General features: G+C 47.5%; 2 long non-coding RNA genes and 1 pseudogene across 3 annotated transcripts in view; 1 reads left to right on the forward strand and 2 right to left on the reverse strand.

The window, feature by feature from the left end:
• The window catches only part of LOC306643756, a 63,358-nt gene extending 44,754 nt beyond the window's left edge, over positions 1 to 18,604 (reverse strand). The window contains exon 1 of the long non-coding RNA XR_013759037.1: positions 18,530 to 18,604. This is a non-coding gene — a long non-coding RNA (uncharacterized lncRNA). The remainder of the gene's footprint in view (positions 1 to 18,529) is intronic.
• The window catches only part of LOC306643744 (E3 SUMO-protein ligase PIAS2-like), a 70,380-nt pseudogene that overhangs the window by 12,221 nt on the left and 37,934 nt on the right, over positions 1 to 20,225 (forward strand). The gene's annotated exons all lie outside the window — the stretch shown is intronic.
• Positions 8,966 to 9,760, reverse strand: LOC306643759. The gene is made up of 2 exons (XR_013759040.1): positions 9,231 to 9,760; positions 8,966 to 9,138 (listed from the first exon to the last, which is right to left on the reverse strand). It is a non-coding gene; the product is annotated as an uncharacterized lncRNA (long non-coding RNA).

The raw sequence follows: 20,225 nt of genomic DNA on the forward strand, positions 1-20,225 counted from the left end.
AAATGAAACCTCTAGTCTTTCTTAAAATTTTGTAGTAAATTGAGCAGCATGTAGAAATCATTAACTATTATTCACACAATTTTAACTTTTATTTTAAAATTACATGGAGGATTTATTTTCACCATAGGGGTCACGTTTCATGGGCAATGATCAAACAGTCTACGTTTGACCCTGAAGCCCCATGTCATGTAAGAAATGCTTATCCATGGGAAAACCTGCCTCTGTAGCACAGCATATGGGCAACGCAAAATGGCAAAAAGTGTCCCTCTGTTCTTAAACACTGTGTGTGTCCAATGTACCCCAACTGCCTAGAATGTTAATGTTCATCTAGATGTAAGCGACCGTCCTTTAAATTGTACTCTACCAGGGTCATTTTGACCCACTACCCCTTCTGCTTATGACCCTCGATCTCAGGATTTTTGTTTCTCGTTTTGAATCATAGCAACAGCCACTTGTGATTAATGTGCTGACATGCTTTACTTGTGGTTTTAATCGACAAAAGTTGTGCTCTAACCCCTGGAGTGGTTGATGAGTACAACCTAGCAGTTTGCCCTCCACCCAACAGCCAGTGAATCCTGCCTGCCATTTGGTGAATAAATATTTCATGTCCTACTTCAAGATTGACCCAGTGATTTATTGCAATATTGTCATAACAGTCACACCTGCTTCTCTCTCTCGGCGCCTGTTTCAGACAGAGCACTTGGGAGCATCAAGTTACCAGATTGCACACAGTCTGTGTGGAGGGTGCCTGGTCGAATCCTACAAGATTTTTCAAGCTGAAGGGATAATGAAGACCCAGGGAAGAAATCTGAACACCATGAAAAAAGCCGGTGGACACGACACACAGATGATGGCTCTATTTGGTCACCCTTAAATCATCTGACACCAGAACAAAGATTCTGTTACAAACCGAAACCATTGATCTTCCATGGCATCCTGGGTCACTGTAATAGGTCACAGACACAAAAGTTGCCTCCATGGGTTAAGATTGGGTATACAGAATGTCAGATTTTCTGGTATCCTCACAACTGAAGCAGAAGGCAGAGCTCCATCCCTTGTTTACATCCCTTGGAAAATAACAGGTGCACCAATGCTAAAGGGATTCCCAGACCTTGAGGATAAATTCTGGGTGGAGTCAGAGTTGTGTGTCTCCTGCAAACAACCTGAAGAGGTAAATTGCATGAGGAGAAGTGCAGAAACATCAGGGCATCCACTTTCCAATACTGCAGTAGCTGCTACAGGGCACTCTGCATGGCAGAGCCCCAAGACAGAGACTGGGACCTCACATCAAGTCACAGACTCAACCAGTCAGGTGCTCCCTTTCTCTCCTACACTGTGGGGGGACTTTCAGCCTTCCTGTCAGACATCCTGCTTGACTCTCAAATATGACATATGCTGTGTGGGGCAGTTTTTTTCTGTAATTACCAGTCTCCTTGCTCTTCTGGGGAGACTGCATATTATCTCACCCATGTCAAGTTCACTGTGAGAGTGTTATTTTTCCTTCCATTCATCTGAGCAGCTTTTCTCTGGGTCAGGGTGGAAGGTCAGGCCCTCTGACTTTTAGGAAGAGCTCCAGGGAGCCTCAGCAGTCACTGTGTTGTACCTAGTGCTGAGCATGTATCACAGGGATGGCCACTGTCCCCAGTCAGCCGCAGGAAGCTGGGATGAACATCCAGACCTTGAGTCTCACAAAGCTTCACCCGGGTGCCATGGGAAAGAGGCATGCAAGGCCTCACTGCACATGGGGCCTGGTTGTGTATTTTGGACTATGACCGTCTGGGGATTAGGATGGCTTCACAGGGAGAGGTGAGCACATCATCAGGCTCCACAGTGTTGGGAGTGCAGGTGGTATAAGGACATCTGACACTGGGCTCAGAAACTGGGTTGAAAGGCTGATTGAGAAGAACCCCAGATCCACTCCATCCTGCGGTGTGCACTGTGCCAGGGTGAGTAGTCACCAACTCCTTGGCTGTCCTTAGGGTGGATGATGTCCTTCTCATGTTAGAAGACTCTGCCCAGATCATGATGACTAACTAAGAAAAGACTCATCTAGAATTTTAAAACATTGTTGAAAATGTATCTACCTGGAGGCTCCCATGTAGATCAGTGGTGGAGCATTTGCTTAGCATGCAGGAGGTTCCCAGGTTCAATCTCACAAAACTGCAAAAACAAGCAAATGAAAGAAAGAAAAGAAGGAAAATGTGTATAACAATAAGTCCATTATTTTCTATTATGTAACAAAATGGTGCATTTTTCACAAATTAAAATATAGTTGAAATTCTCTGAAGGCCAGGACTATATTGGATTCCTTAAATAAATGCCTCTCACTTGATTTATTGTACCTTTCAACATCCACAAAATATTTCAGAATGCATATTTCCATTTAGTGCACCATCTCACATCACCTCACATGACCACACTCAGGGCATTCAGGTCATCCTGACTTGATGGAGAACTTGAGTCCTTCAGCTCTGACCTTCAGGGACAAGGAAAATGGACTGCCTGGAAGGGGAGAGCTGAATGTCCCCTGCAATGATTAAGATCCAGGATGGTGACTCCTCCTGTGTGGCCTCTAGGGACACAGTTGGTTTTGGGACTGAGCAGATGGAGATGCTGCCTCACCCACAACAGGGAAAGTTCATTTTATTTGAATCCTAGGCTTCACCTACATTCCAGGCTCATGTCTCTGCTTCCTTCCAGTTTCTGGTGACATCTGCAGACCTGGCTACAGAGCAATCCCCTCAGTGGGGACAACTTCCTGTGCTTTTCTAAACAAGGCCATCCCATGATTTTATAAAATGCACCCTCACTCTCTACATGAAGTGATCACAACATCACAGGCATTGTTTTGGGATGGTACAGACTCCTAACATTAAGAGTGGAAAGCATTCTCCAAATCACCTACATCCTCACCGTAGGAAAGCCACAGAACCCTTCTCCACACAGCACCTCACACAGAAAGGAAAATCAACAGAAGTTACAAAATCCTGAAGAAATGCTTGAGGTGTCCCTGGGAGAAAAAGCAGGTGTCATGTTAGAGCACCATCTCCAGCCACTCTGATCAGTGAACACGCTGCATTATTGGACAATGACCCCAGCTGCTCACAGCAGGACCTGTGAGAAGCAGCCTGCAGGCCGACCCTCAGAGATGGGGGTCACAGGTTCCCCAATCATAGATGCTCCTGCTCTAGGTTGCACGTGAGGGGTGCAGAGGACTCTGGGTCACTCCCTCTGGACTCTTGGCTCTCAGGATCTCTGGATTCTTGAACAATGATAATAGTTTCTTGTGGACTCCAAGATTTCCAGGCACATTATGCTTACTGGTTACTCTGAGCAATACCTATGATGGAGAATCTGATTCTGCTGAGCAGAAGTGCTGAGTCCACATGGGGTTTCTGTTAGGTCTGCTCCACAATATAGGGTCCACTGAGTGTCTCGCCCTCAGCAGTACAGTGTAGTATCTCCAGGCTCCTCACTGAGACTGGGAGACATGAGTCTGCCCCAGACCCACTGCCACTGACCAGAGATCAAGGGATGTGTGCAAGGTTAGGAGGCTTCACCTAAAATGAGAAATGATAAAGCCAATGTAGCCATGGTACTCATGATTTAGGAAATTCTTCCATCACTTGAACCAACATATGACCAGAAGACACATTCTTAAGATGTTCCAAAATGCCCCCTTAACTGGACCAAGAGAGATATTACTATATTTGGGGAAATTAGTAACCATTACCTACTCTATTGTCCATAGTAGAGGTGGGTCCTGTTAGTATCAGGGACCGCACATACCCTCCCTGAGACCTGAAGGACACGTGATCATGGAATGTTCCAGAGACTACTGTCCCATGCCTCACCTCCATAGAGATAGGTGATCCCCAAGTGGGGAAGGGCCACTTCAGCTGGGTCCTTCCTTCTGCATGACAATAGTGACAGAGCAGGTCTTCAAGTAAATCCCCAGCAAGGTCCTCCTGTGTGATCCTGAGTGTGCATTGGGGGGCTGGATACACTTAGAAATGGAAGAGACTTTCCTCCTGAGTGAGGGAGCACAGGAGGGAAATCCAGGTGGAGGGAGAGGTGGAGGATATACACACCTAGGTGCTGGTTTCTAGTGATTTGTGACTAAGTGTGGTCACCACGATATGAGGTCCTACTCCATGAAGGTTATGCATACACCTTATATGGAAAAATGCCTTTGCAGGGTGAATTAAGACATTTAAATGTTAGAGATTATCCTGTGTTAACCTGGTGTGCCCTAGATATGGGTCTAAGTATCCTCATTAGAAAGAGGGACACTTAACATAGATATAAGGACAAAGGACATGGAAGAAAAAGGTGAGACCAGAGTCATGGGACTGCAGCCCCCAGCGTTAGGGATGGAGCAGCAGACTGCTCCCTGTCACCACTGCAGGGACTCTTGCACTCAACACCTAGTGTTAGCCATTGGGACTTCTTACCCAGCACTGTGGGAGGTTATAGTACTGTTGTTGTAAACCACCAATCTCTGATAATTTATTAAAGCAGATATTGGCAACTAATACATGTGGGGCTCAGGGAAAACCCAGACTACAGCTGTCAATCTCCAGGATCAACAATGCAATGCTCCACACCAATGGGAAGCTGGAAGTTTCTCTGGTAGGAAAAACAGCACTGTCAACCCTGAGTACTGAGACACATGCTTTCTGTAGGATAAATATTAATGACTGCTAGTTCAAAATGATGTCTATTGGACCTCACTTAGTGTCCTCATTCTGAGATATTAAAAGGCACTTCAGACAGAACTCTGTGATTTTATTTTACCACCATCTTATTTCATTGTGGACATCTTGTAGACACTATGCTACCCTACCCCTGTATTCTTTCTTCACTCTTCCACAGAGCAGAGACCCAGTCATCAGAGCACATTTTGGGTGATCAAGTTCCTATAGTCCTTGAGGGCTGTGGCTCGATTTGAACCCAAGTCTGTCTCACTTCAACTGTTGCTTCCACGAGATCACAATCTCCCCAAAGTTGCAGGGAGGACTGTAAGACTGGAGGAGAGAAATCCACACTGATAGCAAGAAAACTCAGCTGCCTGATGCCTCTGCTCACACTGTACTGACCTGAGCTTCAACACAGGTCATCTGCAGGTTCTTCTACAAAACATAGCCATGCACACCTCTCAGACCTACCTGTCTCCATTGTAGATGTGGGCAGAGAGGCATCTTGCATTACCCTGAGCCCTCCCTCATGTCCTCTGCCCTCCAATGCTCACTCAGTCCTCCTCTGACACACTCTCCCCTATCAATCTAATCCCTAGTCCTGAACAGAAAACAAGCATAACCCTTCCCTCTACTTGGTGCTGTGAGGGCAACCCCAAGATGGGAGAAGATTTATCTAGGTGTTTTCTACCTCAGGCGAACTCTGCTACCAACTCTTCTTAGGGTAAAATGTTCTTTGCTCCAGTCAAATTGGACACCAAATAATAGCAATGGGAATGTTTGGTGGACCACAGGATTGTCATGGTCAGGTTGTCTCTGTCCTTCCCTACTGGTGTTCTGACAGATCACTGTGACCTAATGGACTCAGAGCAGCGCAGGCTGGTTACCTCAAGGTTCTGGAGGTGAGAATGCTTAGTGAGCTGACCCAGGTTCAGGAGAGCTGTGTTCCTTCTGCAGGCTCCTGAGGAGTGAATCCAGGTCCAGAGATTCCAGCTCCTAGATTCTCCCATGTTCCTGCTCCTGGCCCCTTCTTCCATCATTAATTCCCCTCACAATTGTCACATCCTCTCTGACTCTGACTATCTTTCTTACCTATTCTAAGGATCCTGGTGGTTACATTAGTCTTCTGCAGAATATTTGGGAAAATCTCCAGATTTAGAATCTTCAACTTAACCACATCTCCCAATTTCTTCTAGTTATTATAAGGAGTAATCTGAGGTCCAAGGATTATATTGATTTTCTGTATAATGTGGCATCATAGGAAATACCAAAACTTTTGGAAGTCATGAAAGGAGAATCTGTCATTCATTGACTCTTGTCGCTGAAGATGGAAGCAGGAGGAGAGAAGAATATCCTGGAGATTACTTCTGTTCACAGAGAACTTCAGAATACAACTCTCAGACTTTCTGCAAAGCTCTAAGACCCCATGGATGGACACTCTTTAATTTCAGTTCAATATTCTCTCTGGCTTCTCGGTGAGCATCAGGGAGTCCCATTTCTGGTTTCTTCTTCTCTATCAGAATCCCAGGACATTAAGCTGTAGAATAGAGTCTTGTTTTCTCCACTTACCAAATTCTAACACAGGTATCACTAGGGGCTTGTGTTTTGATGTATAAACCCAACTGCACACATAACCAAATTGCTCAGGTATCACAATTAATTCAGGGGAACATAGCCATGCCTCTTCTCCTTTGGCTGAGGAGGGACAAGGAGAGTGGGTGTTCAGAGAACCCTCTTGGCCATTTCTACCCAAAGTCCCCTATGATGCTCAGAGCCTGGCTGCCACTGAGCAGTGCTCTCAGCAGGTGGAGGCATTAGGAGGAGTAGCTGGAGCAGCCCAGCCTCACACTTCTGCTTCCCTGGGAAGTTTATGTCATAGCCTGTATCACTGTGGGAGGAAGATTGTAATCTTGTTGACAGTAATACATGGCCACATCTTCAGGCTTCAGACTGCCATTTTCAGTGCTGCGCATACTTTTTAAAAATGCAATTTTCTAACACCAAAAAAAAAAAAAAAAAAAAAAAAAAAACCCAATTAGTGAATGGGCTAAGGCACTGAGCAGACACTGCACAGAGGAGGATACACAATGGATCAACAAATATATGAAAAAATGCTCAATATCTCCAGTGATTAGAGAAATGCAAATCAAAACTACTCTAAGGTTTTACCTCACTCTAGTCAGAATGGGAATTATCAAGAATACAAGCAACAATAAGTGTTGGCCAGAATGTGGGGAAAGAGAAACACTCATATGTTGCTGGTGGGACTGCAACTTGGTGTAACCACTATGGTAAAGCAGTATATTTTTCCTCAGAAAACTTGGAATGGAACCACCTTTTGATCCAATTATCCCATTCCTCCACCTATACTCAAAGGACTTAAAATCAGCATAGTGCGGCTATGCAGTGACATCAACATGGATCCAACCTTGATGCCCTTCAATAGATGGATGGATAGTGAAACTGTGGTAGATATACACAATGGAATATTACTCAGCCATAAAGAAGAATAAAATTATGGCATTTGCAGGTAAATGGATGCAATTGGAGAATATCATGCCAGAAAAAAATGAACCAATCCCAAAAAAACAAAAGCCAGATATTTCATCTGATATGTGGATGCTGATCCTTAAAGTGGGGTAGGCAGGGGAAGAATGGAGGGACTTTGGATTGGGTAGAGAGAAAGGAGGGGGAGGAAGGGGTACAGGGTGGGAAGGTTGGTGGAATGAGATGGACATCACTGTCCTAGGCACATTTATGATCGCATGAATGGTGTGACTCTAAATCATGTGCTGCCAGAGAAATGAAAGGTCGTGCTCCATTTGTGTACCATGTATTAAAACGCATTCTGCTGTCATGTATAACAAAATAGAACAACCAAAAAATGAAATAAAGATGTAAGTTTATGCTGTATAGAGAACATTATTTTGGTTCTGCCCAGTGTGGTAAACCAATAATGTAGGGAAATGCAGCTAAAAACCACACTGAGGTACCATCTCACTCCTGTGCAATGGTGTTCACCAACATGAAGTGAAAGAGGAAAACAGAGTTACAGGAGCTGACAAGGACCTCGAGGGAAGGCGAGTCCCAGGTGCTGAAAGGGGAGTGTGATCAGTAGCGCCCCACGGGAAAAGGCGCTGGTCCGGGACCTCCAAAGGCAGCCTGCCTCTTGGCGGACTTCCCCTCTGGGCTGGGAGGAAAGGCACTGGCATATGCGGCAGGGTACGCACACGCTGCAGGGGCACCATTCACAAGGGCCAAGACGTGCCCTAGGCCCAGGTGCCCTGGGCAGCGAGTGGAAACCACACATGCTGCATGCGCGGTGGTCTTTCAGCCGTGAGGATGGAAATCCCATCCTGGAGACAAACTGCATGGGACTGGAGGACACTTGGTTGCGGGAAATGAGCTGGCACAGAAGGGAGCCCTGCAGAGGCTGATCGCTAGTGCTGGCAAGGGTATGGGGCAGCGTGTGCACGGGGGTGGTTAGATCCGGCAACCAGCCGTTTGCATGTGCGGCAATACAGATCATGGAAGAGCCAGCCTTTCTCTATTAGCGAGTTCAGAGGCAATTCAGAAACAAATATAAGAGCAGAAATAATGCAGTTTGACATTGTAGCTCTTACATACCAGGGGAGATTAGACATTTGGGTTGAGACATTTCACTGATGGCTGGGAGATCTGTGATAACCAGAGAGCAATCCCATCTAGTCCAGCGCTCTTCAAACTGAATGGACATGACATTTAAGATCACAAGCTGGTGGAAGTGGGGGTTGGGCACAGGATATGTGAGCACCAAAAATCTAAATGAAGTCGGAATTTCCAACACTGAAACAGAAAGATGGAGAAAAGGGAAGAGTGTCCTCAAAATTTCAAAGAGACATTGTTTCTAACTCATATTCAGAATAGTGTGCAAAAAAATTAATACGATTAAGAGAGTTTAGGTTTGAAACCCCCTTTTAAGTCCCTTATCCAGGTATCTGGAGATAGCTCTGGCCCTCCATGAGGAGGACAGGAATCGTCCCAGATGAGGTCTACTGCTGCTGCAGCCTCACCCACTGCCAGGGTGCAGGAGGCTGGGGAGCCAGGCCGCAGACAGCAGAGCAGAGAGGCTGGGGACTCTCTCTCCAAAACACTGAGCTCCCCAGTGATTCCTGACCAAGTGTGAAGATGTGCCTTGCACCTGTGGTCCAAAGATTGTGGGTAAATCACTGTTCAATAGGAAGAAAGTCACATGAAGTAGGGACATTTTCTCTACTGTAGTACACTTACTATGAGCTTTGAACACTCTTCACAGTGATGATGATGTGAACGACTTACACTGATTTCTGAAATCAGCTGAAATTCTCTTCTGAGTACTTGGCTTCATTTCCAGTTCACAAGATCAAAAGCTGAAATGAAGGAGGTCAGGAGGCTGAGACCCCTGTCTGGGCCCTTCTTCCTCCTGCGGGAAGAAAGAGGAGTGGATGAGGAGATGGTAATGCAAATCTGTGCCACCAGGGTGCCTGGAGGGTCAGCTAGTAAGGCTGTCCTCACCATGGCTTCTGGAAGCAGATATCCCGGGCCTCTTTTTTTCTCACTGGCTCCTGTGCAGATGCTTTCTGAGGGGTCTCTTCTCACAGTGAAGATCCAGAAGAGGAAGGTTCCACACCATCCATTGCACCTGCCAGCAAACAGGTGGACCTGGGTGAGGATGGGAATCACCTGTGAGGTGCAGCAGGCAGCTGACGGCATCAGCCCCACACCTGGGCTCCCACACAGGTCCAAGAAGCACAGGGCCAGTAGCCTGTGCCTGCACTGGTAGGTGAGCTTGGCTTCTCGGAAGCATCAGGGAATCTCCCATTTCCAGTCACTGTCTTCATGTCAGGTCCCCTGGTCTTTTGAAAGTTGCTGCTTGGACTCTGCTTATCTGTAGCAAGCACTTCCTACATGGAAGACCTTTGCAGAGGTGCTGTGGGATCTGACAGGAGCAGGGGATTCCTCCGCTGTCACAGTTGCCTCCTCTGTTCTGGTTTGTAGCTGCACCTTCATTGCCACACTCCTAGAACTGTGAAAGGCTGCAGTTTAGATGCTCATTCCGTGTTTTAGAGGATTTCCTCATTGGAGTGCGCACAGTGACTTCTTTGTATTTAAATTCACATTCTGTCAATGAACCAAACCCCTCAGCTGCAATGATGCTGAACATTATCAAATCAGAATGGACACCAGTGAAACCAGAGATTTGAGGTGAGACTGGATTCCCTGCTTTGTCAGTCTCCTTCATGGATTTAAATTCATGGATGATCACGAAAGGGAAGTTTAACACAGTAGGTGTTATTTAAGGGAAAAGACGGAAGTCCCTCCATGCAGGAGGGTGACAAAAGCCAGAGAAAACCATTTGGTGTGCTAGCTTGGGACTTACGTGGGTTTAGGAAATGAGCATTGGTCAAAGTCTATGCTAATCAGGGGATAAGGAAGTGCTAGGGCCATGGTTGTGTCCTCCAGCCTGAAGGTAACCCTTCCTGTGGTTCCCAACTAGCTCACTGCCACCTTCCATTTTCCAGCCTCTCTGGGGCACAGGAGTTGGCTGGAGTGTCCCCACAGGTGAGTCTCATGGGCTTTTACCTTGGAAAAAGGACTTCATGGTGCCCTTTAGGATTTCTCCAGGTAAGCATCCTGGTGTGGTCTCCTGCTTGAACAAGACTCCACTGGGGCCCATCACTGTTGACCATTAGCTATTCACTGTTCTCTGCCTGCTGGGCCTGAGGATGTAGACAGAGGGTGAGGAGGCAGAGGAGCCTCCCTGGTCCCTTCTACAAAAACCCCAGTGACCTCATGGTCTGGCTGCCTCTGAGCAGTGCTCTCAGCAGGTGGAGGCAGTAGGTAAAGCAGCTGGGGCAGCCCAGCCTCACACTTCTGCTTCCCTGGGAGGTTTTTGTCATGGCCTGTATCACTATGGGAGGGGAAATGTTATGCTGTTGACAGTAATAAGTGGCCACATCTTCAGGCTCCAGGCTGTTGATGATGAGAGTGAAATCTGTCCCAGATCCACTGCCACTGAACCTCGAGGGGAACCCAGGTTGCAAACTGCTTGCATGATAGATGAGGGGCTTAGGCGCTTGCCCTGGTTTCTGCTGATACCTAGCTAAATAAATACAAATGCCCTGACTGGCCCTGCAGGTGATGGTGACTCTGTCTCCTGGAGATGCAGACAAGGAGGTTGGAGACTGGGTCATCTGGATTTCACATCTCACACCTGACATGGGGATAAAAGCAAATAGCCAGAGAATTATCTATTATTAGTGGTCTTTGCTGAAGAGCCAGGCAGCAATGACCACACTGGGCCAAGCAAATATCCAGTGTTTTTCCTCCTTACCTTTAAACCAGAGCAGCAGAAGCCCCAGGAGCTGAGCAGGGGTCCTTATGTCCATACTGTGTCCTGACTGGGACTGACTCCTGCACAGGGTGTGAGCAGCCTTCTAAGAAATCCTCAGGGCAGTGGGCTGTGCTGTGGGCACATGCAAATCAGTGGGGCTGGACAGGCTGGGCATAACTGCAGGGTGGCTCCTCTCAGTCACTCAACAGAAGGTCCAGTACCTGAAACCCAGGTCAGAGAGGGCAGCTCAGAGTTGCTGACAGAAATTGCTCTGTTCTCTTGGGCCTAAGGCAGGGGGCAGTGTCTTTCTGCAGTCCCGCACGTTGTTTTGACAACCTTTAGGTTCCATCCACGATTTCCTCCATCTCTGACAGAGGCTTTGAGCTATGGCACAATCCCACCTGCTTCAGGACTGTTTAGGAGACACTTGCACTTGGCACCAGTGACCATTAATGAGATCGGAGGAGCTGACTGTCCTCCTATTCTCTGATGGTCTAGGTGTGAAGCATATAGGCAGTAAAACAAATGTTGGGGAATAAGTTAAGAGAAGGGCAGGATCTGTCCTCCCTCACCTGTCATCTCCAGCTGCACAGACTCTTCTTCTTTATCCCTGCTCTGTCCGACTGTGTTATGGAGAACAGCCCAGGTCAGGGATTCCCTCCCTTCCCACCTGAAGTTTCTAGCTCCCTGCCTAGCTCTGCTTGTGATTGGGGTCATAGGAAAAGAATACAGAAGCCAATGTTCAAGGCATTCCAATGAGACCAATCTAGAGAATTCTCTCATGGTACATGTTATTTGAAATTGCAAATAAGACTGAATCATCCCTTGTTCAATTTAGGTCTTACCATGGACTCCACAGTAGAATCAGGGTCATTGCAGTACATTGGGTTTTGATCCCTGGCTTGCTTAGCACAGGACCCACAGCATTGAAGGAGATTTCACAGATGTGCAGAACCATCCCACATCCCCTCAGCTGGGTGCCAGAGTAACAGGAGGCACAGGAGCTGAATGGGGCTGCATGGCTCCCTCAGGGAGAGCTCCCAGGGATCTGGCCAGGCACTGACATGGCTCTGGACCGTAGTGTGGGATGGGAGGAGCAAGAAACCTCATCTTTGTAAAATTTAGATAAGTGCAACTCTCTCCAGCCCTAGAGTGTGGCCACAAGGAATCCTCATGTGGACAGGGCAGCAGGCCAGGTTCTGACCCTGTAGGTGCAGTGGCTCCAGGCACTGAGGTGGGAGATGGTGCTGGCCAGCAGGCAGGGTCTCTTGCTCCCAGGATGCTCGGTGCCACTCCTGCTGCACAATGTGCACTTCCAGCCTGCTCAGGCCTCTCTCCTTCACCACGTGCACCACGGTCTACCTCTAAATCTCCCCGTCCTCAGCAGGTGGATGCTTGCTCTACTGACCCTCCTGTGTCTCCAGGAAGCTCCTGCACTGATGCTGCTCCAGGATCCAGCGAGTCACCATCACGCAGTTCTCAGAGCTTCACCCAGGCTGCACAGTATCTGCCTGAGGGCCTATGGCCACCATGGTGGCCCTGCATCAGAGCACCAGGGTTGGGCCAGAGCTCTGCCACACAGACCAGGGGACATTGATGCAGTTCCTTAAAGCTGCTTTGTCTCAAGTTCTACATTGTGAAACTCCGCCATTGGCAATATCATCCTTGCAGTTCTGATTGGGCCTTTCCACTGACTGTACCACGTAACCCGCCTCCTCGTGATCCTGTTGTTACTGTCGCCATGGTGATAGTGCTTGTCATAACCAGAAGAAACTTATTTAGCTGAGACCCATGAGAAGCAGCTTCCAATCTTCCTCCACAGCCACCCTGGGCTCTGGGTGCTGCATTTGCTACCCTACTCTCAGCTCTTAAGTCCTCCTTATTTATCTTGACCTGCATTGAATGCTAGACTGTCAATCACAGCTACACAGAACTGACCTCTGTGTTCTCCTCCTCATCCTGGTTCAAACATCATCCCCCAAAATCCTCAAAGGTCACGTGTCAACCTTCCACCTCATGTGACCCTCATGTTGTCTTTTAACCTTTTCTCCATTTCTCTCATATTCTTCCTCTGACCCACGAGGAGGAAACATCGCCACCACCACTTTGGGGTCTACTGCAGTGGAATTTCCTCAGCTCTCTCATTGAGGGTTTCTGGAACATGCACCAGAAGCACAGTTCTAAAAGACGGGGTTTAGAAAATGAGGAAATTTATCAATTTTGTGCCAAGATATTGATTTATAATCATTTTTTAAAAAATTGTGGTGCATTTTAATGATCCATAATATTGGGTTTGTTGTTACACATTGGCACATGCTCATGATCAAACCTATCAATGACAGAAATTAGAACAGTTTGAATGTTATTTTTCTGAAATGTGGGGGACCAGAAGTGTTTCAGATTTCAGAGTTTTTGGATTTTGGAAACTTGGCATAGACTTTACCAACTGAGCATTTCCATGCAAAAATTGAAAATCCACTGGAATCCATTTAAATTTTCAGATTTTTGAGCATTTTGCATTTGGGATATTAGGACTACGGACGCTCAGCTTGCCCTAGGGTAAGGTGGAGTAGAATAGAGTCAACAGAGCAAACAGGATGTGGCTTTGGACCACAGGGGAGCCCTGCTACGTGTACGCCTGTGTGTGAATGTGCTGTGTGTGCTGTGCTCCACTCTGTTCCCTGGTATTTCTAAGACAAGGGTACTGGATTGCTGTGGCTTTTCTGCCACCTATGGGTTCTTATGAGGCATCACATGTATGGGATTTTGAGTCTGGGGCCCACAGTGGCCCTACTCTTAACCCTCTCTCTTACTAGTGAAGCTGACACTATTGTCTCTGGGACAGATTCTGTAAGGACCACACATGCTCCCTCATTTCAATAATCTTTCCTCTAGTTGAGGACAACAGAATAACAAACTAACAGACAACCAGGGACTCATGGACAGATTAGTGACAAGAGAGTTATGGGCTGGAAAATGTGGTCCATGTGAGCTACCCAGCGTGTGGCATTAGAGAGGCTCCCGAGGATGCAGGGGGAAAGGCAGGCTGAGTGGAGCCAGGCCTGCTGGTCTGCCTGTAGGTGCAGCCTCATCCTGCCCTCTCAGACACATCCCAGGGACAGCTCTAGACCACTGCAGCTGTGTCAACTGAGAAGTTCCTGAGGCCACACAGTCTTGTTACCAATGGCTGGAAGCTCTGAGCTCTTAGCTCCAACACCATGAGTGATCAAATTACTTTACAGACCAATTTACTTTACAGAACATTCTGTAGCCACCAACCCCCAGTGTACATTGAGCAATTGAGAGGTAGAAAGTGCATCTGAAATATTCAATGTAAACACTAATTTCAATTTGAATTCATGAACTCACATGAGGCTAGTGTTAACCACAGAGGACATTGCAATTCTAAAACTAATAGTCAGCCATGTCTCCCAGAACCCCAGCATGCTGGTTTATAAGCATGTGGCCTGCCCTGAGCCACCATAATAGTGATGCACAGTGGCACCCCAAACTCTGGAATGCAGTGCTGAGGTGACATTGCTGTCAGATCCACTGCCACTAACTCACTGAAACCAAGCCTCAGAGGTTGCACATGTACACACTGTGTCAGAGATCTCCCTGGGAGCTGAGGGCCACACTGCTTGACCTCCCCCAGCCAACCTGCAGAAGATGGATGCCCACGCCCACCAGGCTGACTGGCTGGCAACACTTCTTCAACCTGGTCCTCACACCTGAAGGATAAAGCGCTATTCCTGGATAAAATCCTGACTTCAGTGACTTCCTTACACAGCTGCGTCCTCCAGGCTCTGCAATGAAACAAGGGGATTAAAGAAAAGGGGCAGTTAGTGCTAAAGACCATCACCCCTGGGTCAGTCTCTCCTGGAAACAATTCCCAGGGACCCTGTGGTCCCGCTTCCTTCACTGCTGTGCACTGGCCCCTCTAGTGGCCACATGGTGAGCCACCCTGAGCAGTTTCCTGGCACAGAGTCCTTTCTAGGGCCCCATATGCCTTCTTGCACACTGTGGAACATGTGTTGCTGGTGTGCTTACTTGTCTAGTTAGATAGTTGGTCATGAGTGGATTTCAGGCCCTCTCCAGGATGTGGTTCCTTTAGAAAATGATGCATTGTTTCCAGTTGGATGCTGATAGTCCAGGAATTTGGATTTGGCCATCATGTTTACAACTCAGAAGTCACACCATATTCTGTTGATTAATACACTCTATGTGGCAAAGGAGGGACCAGAGGGTTTTGGTGTTGGGGTCTTAGCAATGCAGTTTCTTGGTAGTACGAGGACATGCTTATTGATCTGTTCCTGTCAAAGTCGGTGGGGTGTGATAAATGGAAGAGATCAAGATGTCCTAAATTCAATTATGAAGTCTGTGGGGTGCAGGAGAAATAGGAAGTGGGTCAGGAAACTTAGACCAAAACCAGAAACACTGCTCCATATTCTTGAAAATCATAAACCTGCCACAGGACACTCAATGTTAATGTCAGTGAAGTTCCTGTCCGTCAATCCTACTTAACTCACAACAGCAAGTGTGTCTCTTAGGAATGCCTGCTCATCCTGAAGATTGTCCGGATTTGTGCAATTTCACCACTTTTATCCAAAACCTTTGTACTCACAGCCCTGTGCGCTTTCCTAGGAGCCTCAGAAAAGGCAGATGGTCCACTTCACATATGGAAAAGAAGACTCTCCAGAACTTTGGGTCAACAGACAGTGACCAATGTCCCTCCCTCAGGAATGTGCAGAATCCATGGTAACCATCAGTAGGACAGAGGGCACACAGAGAAATGGCCGCAAGACCTCAGTTCTGGCTGGATCTCATCTTCCATTAAAATACCCCACAGGACCAGGACGGTGCCTGCAGGGATGGTGGAGGGAGGGGAGAGCCTCCCTCTTCTCTCTAATTCAAGTGTGGCCTGTGTTTTATGAGGGTTCAAACTGACAACAACGGGAAGATTGGAATGTTTTCTTCAAAACTGCACTGAATTCAGTGTCTGAGGCCTAGAAAGAGAGTTTCTGTGCAGTCCATATGCAGTGTGTGAATCTTAATGAGGCTCCAGGCCTTAGGAAAGAGCAGGAGGCAGTGTGCAGAGTGGCTGTTGTTATTGTTGCTGTCTCCTATGTTTGAACTTTGGTTTTTTTCTTTTAAAAATGATTCTATACAAAAAAATTCAAAATGTATGTGATGGATAAAATCAATTGTGGTAGAAATGTCATTTTTTAACTAATAAATAGTTACAGGTTTTATGTGTCAAGGAAGGAAGGTTTGGAGGGAATGTCCCCTGGTGCGGGGCTTCGAGACCCTGCAGAGCCTTTGCGACCATCATGCTGCACCTCTGAGCAGACACAGGGGCGGAGCCGCTGCAGGAGCTGCTGACCTACCACAGCAGCCTGGGAGGTGGGTTGTCCTCAGCTCAGACCCTAGGGAAGCCACAGGGCCCTAGCCCAGGCTCAGCTCCACACACTGCTTGACATGATCTCACAGGTGGTAGATGAGGGCCCAGCAAGGGTCCTTCCTCTTGGTGGCTGGATGCTGAGAAGCAGCAGGGGCCATGTGAGGCCTGGCTAGCTGAGAGCCATGCTGTGGACACCTGCAGGGACCTCATGGAAAGCCTGGGAGGGTGTCTGACTGGGGTCAGTGTTGGGTCTGTTGATGACTGAGAGCCCTGCTGAGCAGGGAGCAACTGATTTGTATTCACTTGGAATGTCAGTATTTCCTTCATGGCTGTTTTCAAAGGTTCAGCCACAGTTTTTCAAAATAATTTTGTCTCTGAACTTTCAGTTGTGTATATTCCAGGGTGTGACAACTTGTGAAAAGGAGCCTCCAATGTCACTATAGTGCCGCTGGGTCTTTGCAAATGCAGCATGAGGGGTGGCCGCATAGTTGCCCCGCTGTGATCTCCAGTCTTCCATGAAATCCATGACTCAGACCATGGGAGGACTTTGTCCAGAATGAGCATCTGACCAAGGTCAAGGCAGACAGTATCCCAAATCTGGAACTAGTTCAGAAACAGAAAAGTGCCTGGAGTAACCATGATGCTCTGCCTCACCTGGGGCCCTGAGAAGTGTGGTCAGCTGACTATGGGGTGAACCACTGAACTACTGAGCACAAAATAACCTTCCCACCTCTGAATTATTATTTTTTTTTCATGTCTGCCTGTCACAGTGGTGAAAAGCTGACTAACACACTGGGCCACCGCCAGTCAATCCCCATCATAATTTTCTTGCTGAAGCACATCTGCCATTAGCCCTTTCCTCTCTGGGTTTCCTGCAGAGTTGCTCACAAATGGCCCAAGAAGAGAAGGTCCTGTTCCAGCCCCCAGTACCTGTGCTGAGACCTGTGCACACAGCTGAGAACAAAGAAGCCCCTGGGAGGCTCCAGTTCCAAGGGCATCTCCACCTCCACAGCTGGGATCCCAGAGAGGCTGAGGGCCTCATGACCAGAGGGTTTACATCTTCTGTGGTCCTCAAACACTGATGGCTGGGGAGGACCAGGGCATCTCCAGGTCTAGTACCTGTGTCTATTGTTGCCAAAGGCCCTGGGCTTAGAGAGACTCACCACAAACAATGGATGACTGTCTAAGGTGAGGAACGTGATTTCAGGATCACGGTGTATGTACGTATAGAAATTTCAAGCCACAAATGCATACAAATACAAGTTCCATCAAAAAAAAAGTACAGAAAACTGTCATTTAGACACATTCTCTTCATGTAGAAAACTCATGCATGGATACACACAGAAACTTCATCTGTGCTGTTTGATTCTAAACCAATGCCATAACTTCTCCCCCCAGGTTTAGTGATCTGTATCCTGTATTAAACAAAGAGATGCATGTCCATGTCTGTCGGCTGTTGCTGAGCAGAAGAAAGAGAATCAGGGTGTAGAGGAGCTCCCTGCTTTACTCCCCCAATGTCCCCCAGTGCACTCAGAGCCCGGTGCCTCTGAGTAGTGCTCTCAGCAGGTGGAGGCAGCAGGTGGAGTAGCTGGAGCAGCCCAGCCTCACACTTCTGCTTCCCTGGGAGGTTTGTGTCATGGCCTGTAACACATTGGGAGGGGAACTGCTATTGCAGACAATAATAATTGGCTATATCTTCAGGTTCCAGGCTGTTGATGGCGTGAATGAAATCTGTCCCAGGTCCACTGCCACTGAACCTCAAGAGGACCCCAGATTGCAGATTGGTTGAATAATAGATGAGGAGCTTAGGCGCATGCCCTGGTTTCTGCTGATACCCCTATAAATTATTGCTAATTCCCTGACTTGCACAGCAAGTGATGGTGACCATGTCTCCTAGAGATTTAGACAGGGAAGATGGAGACTGAGTCATCTGTATGTCACATCTGGAGCCTGATAATGGAAACAACAAAATAAACAAAGATACACACAATTAGACATGCTGTCAGAAGACTTCTGGACCGTGGGAGTCAGTACTGACCACATTACATTGAGTACATGTTCAGTTTTGTCCCTCCTTACCTGGGAGGCAGAGCAGCAGAAGCCCCAGGAGCTGAGCAGGGGCCCTCATGTCCATGCTGTGTCCTGATGGGACTGCTCCTGCACGGGGTGTGAGCAGCCCATTAAGAAGTCCTCAGGGTGGTGGGCTGTGCTATGGTCACATGCAAATCAACAAGTGTGGGCAGGGCTGGGCACAGATGAATTTCTGGCTCATCTGTCCCTCAGCACAGGCTTCATGTTCCCAGGTGTTCCAGGTAAGATTAGGGCATACATTTACCTGCAGAAAACATGATTCCCCCTGGGGGTCACAGAACAGATTCATTCCATTGTCCTGTAAGTGGTAACCTATTGCTGTCCCTATCATTCTGAAAATCATTTTTAGTATTTCTTTTCTCTTTCTTTTTCTTTCTTCCTTCCTTTCTTCCTTTCTTTCTTTCCTTTTCCTTCTTTTCTTTCATTTCCTTTCTTTTCTTTTTCCAAGAACTTGGATTGAACCCATATCTGCTTAATAAATGAGCAACATCCCCGGCACTTTTTGTATATATGTTAAAATGGTTTTATAAGCAATTAGTTTCTTCATTGCTCTAGGGAAGGTTTGAGAAATAAAGTCTGAAGGTGAGAGCATATGGGGATTTGCAACAGCTCAGTGAACACAAAAGTCTCAGGTTCACTCTGTTTTCTAGAGTCTTCACCACATTGGATTTTCAAACAAGAGCTTAATGCCTCCTGGGCCAAGGAAGGCTGTGTGGCTTTCAGGTCATGTTCTCCATGACTGCTCCATGGAGATGTGCATGGCCAAGTGCTTCAACTCAATTCTGTTCATTAGGATCAAAATTCTCTTAGAATCCACACCTGCCCCACACTGCTCTTATAGGCCCTAAGAGGATCCAATGTGCACCCAATCCCTGCTCTTGCCCTGGACTGGGAAGGCCTGTCCTCACCATGCATAGAAGCACAGAGCTGGTACTCAGTAAACTGCAGAAGGGAGCTGGCAGCTGTGTAGGTGTGGAGAACGTGGCCTTGTGAACGTCACTGTGCTTCTAAGTGGAACTGAACAGGAAAGTGAGGTCCCAAGGCAGTCTTTGTCTGGAGGGTTGGAGGAACCCAGGCCCTGAGGATAAAAATAGAGTCGAGTTCTGATTTCCCCAGTGAGAACTTGGTTTACAGTTGTGGAAATGAGGTTTCTGTGTTATAATCCAGCACAGCCCTTCACGCACTGGACTCAATCAGAGTAGGTGGACCTGGGCTCAACCAGCACTGAGCTCAGGCTGGAGCTGCTCAAGAGCTGCAGGCTCCAGCCTGGGCTGTGAGGAAGCAGCTGGTCTCTGGAGAAATGGTGCTGAGGACCTGGGGAAGCACAGATCCTGCCCTCAGTCTGCCATGCAGGGGATCCTGGGAAGGAAGGTGCTCATCCCCATGGCTGCTGAAACAGGCAGAGAGCCCACAGCCAGGGCAAGTAGCAGACAGGAGTTAGCACTGAGCCTGGCTCACTGGATGGCTATGCTCAGTGCCGAGCTCACTGGTCCAGGGCAGAGATCCCAGTGTGACAAAGAGGACCATCAGGAAACACCAACCATAGCCTTGTCTAACTCACAGTTCAAAAATGCTTGCAAAATAAAGGAGCACTATATCCCATGTATATACTATATAAAATAAAATTGTGTTGATATAGCTGTATAAATATGCATCAGCATTTCAAATATTTGTATACATGTAC

This window comes from Sciurus vulgaris, assembly GCF_902686455.1.
Source record: "Sciurus vulgaris genome assembly, chromosome: 14".
Taxonomy (NCBI): Eukaryota; Metazoa; Chordata; class Mammalia; order Rodentia; family Sciuridae; genus Sciurus; species Sciurus vulgaris.